Source organism: Nylanderia fulva, unplaced genomic scaffold, assembly GCF_048542155.1.
Source record: "Nylanderia fulva isolate GAGA-0341 unplaced genomic scaffold, ASM4854215v1 Scaffold605, whole genome shotgun sequence".
Taxonomy (NCBI): Eukaryota; Metazoa; Arthropoda; class Insecta; order Hymenoptera; family Formicidae; genus Nylanderia; species Nylanderia fulva.
The window spans coordinates 2,518-5,000 of record NW_028190705.1 but is presented as its reverse complement, the minus strand read 5'-3'; positions in this window follow the sequence as shown (position 1 = coordinate 5,000).

Genomic DNA, 2,483 nt, shown 5'->3' with positions numbered 1-2,483 from the left:
AAGCTGACAAAGGACAAGTGACAGTGGTTATGAATAGAAATGATTACGTGACTAATATGGAATTATTGTTAAGTGATTCGATGACATACAAAAAATTAAATAAAAATCCGATTACACGTCTGACGAACAAACTTCATACGTTAGTAAAGTCATGGCATAATAATGAGATCATTGATGATCAAACATATAAATTTCTGAATTGCACAAATGGTAATTTACCACGGTGTTATGGGCTCCCAAAGATCCATAAGAGCGGGTATCCATTGAGAATCATTGTGTCATCGGTAGGCAGTCCCTTTTATAATATTGCCAGTTACATTCATGAGATATTAGTTAAGTCTGTTAAGAAACCGGATTCAAATGTTAAAGATGGTTGGACGTTTGTGAATACTATTATAAAAATACAAGAGTTAATGACGATGACGTAATGATTTCCTTAGATGTTTGTTCGTCGTTTACAAATATTCCAAAAGATTTAGTTTTTTCTGCAATTGAAAGTCGTTGGAGTGACATAAGTCTAAAAACTAAATTTAATTTGCAACAGTTTCTATACGCTATTGATGTAATACTTACTTCAACTAGTTTTCAATTTAACGAGCAGTATTATGAACAGATTTATGGAAGCCCTATGGAATCCCCTCTATCACCGATATTAGCTGACTTGGTAATGGATGACTTGGAAACAAATTGTTTAAATTCTTTAAGTTTTAAAGTTCAGACTTTTTATAGATATGTAGACGACATTTTTGTTATTTTACCTAGCTCTAAAATAAATGAAATTTTAAGTACATTTAATAACTATCATGAACGTTTAAAATTTACACATGAAATAGAGACCAATTCTTCTATTAATTTTTTAAATTCTACAGTTATCCGCAATGGGAATAAATTGACAACTAATTGGTTTAGGAAACCTACATGTTCTGGCAGATACATCAATTTTCTTTCGAGTCATCCTATTAAGTACAAAATTAATACGATTTACAATTTAGTAGACCATGCAATTTTACTTTCTAACGAACAATTTCATAATACGAATATTGAGATTGTAAAGAACATTTTAATTAATAATTGTTTTCCGGATCATATTATTAATAAGTATGTAAATAAAAGAATTAATGTACTGAATAACAACAGGAATGTTAACGGTCACAATGCGGATAATAACGACAGTTTGAGTAATGATTTAGATAATAACGTTAATGCGAATTCGGCTCAAGATAAGAATTATGTAATTCCACTCCCATACGTTAAAGACGTTAGCAACAGTATTAAAAGGTCACTTAAAAATGCTAACATAAATGTCGTTTATAGTTTGCCAAAAAAGTTAAATAGGCTGATAAAACGAGGTAAAGATTTAATAACTAATGATATTAAAACGAATGTAGTATACAAGATTAATTGTAAAAATTGTAATGCATCATACATTGGACAAACAAAAAGACATTTATGCACTAGAGTGAAGGAACATGCCAGCAATATTAAATTACATGAGTCTAATCATTCGGTTTTGAGCAAACACAGATGTGATTTTGGGCATAACTTTGATTGGAAATCACCGACAATTTTACATAACGAGAAACATGTAAGAAAGAGAGAGATTGCTGAAATGTTCTTCATAAAGAAACATGACAATACAGTTAACCTACAGAAAGACACCGAGAATTTGACAAACATTTACGACAAAATAATAAAGATTGTTTAGTGGCGCGTTTCAAATTTAGTCGTTGACGAAACATCATAACGATGGGACGTGTTCCTCTTTTAACTTTTAACTTTCAACATCATAACGATGGGAGGTGTTCCTCTTTTAACTTTTAACTTTCGATTTTAAATAACACCAGTGTGATGTTACGTTAATCTCAGTTTAATTGATGGGTATGTTTATAAAATTTATATTTATTTTATTAATTTAACACTTAAATGAGTTCTCGTATGTTAAAAACTATTGTGTAATATTATGTTGTAGAAATTTCACTTGAAAAGGACCACAACCAAATGGTCGAAACGTCGTGAAATAATTAAATAAAATTTGCTAGTTACGTCGAAGTCAATTTTTTTAAGCTTATATATATATATATATATATATATATTGTATATATATACTTATATATTACATAATTATATATATATATATATATATATATATTGCAACGTCTTTTCCTGTGCCGAAACGCCAAGTTCGGACAGGGGAGCGTTCAATTTAAAGATTCTCCAAGTTTAACTAATAAAACGGTAAAAATCGGGATCAGAAGAGTTAATTCTTCGCCCTTAGGGGCGTTCATTAACTCACGGTAAAGTTGGGCGCCAGGCGCGTGTGAACGCGCCACGATAATACTGTGAACGGTACTTAACGTCACTTCTCCAAAAGTCATACAGAGTCGCGGGTCTATAGGAGTGATGGGTCTATGGTTGAGAGAGAGGTATAGAGAGACATACACGTGGTGTTAGAGTTTGACAGATATATATTTGACACTTAGGAT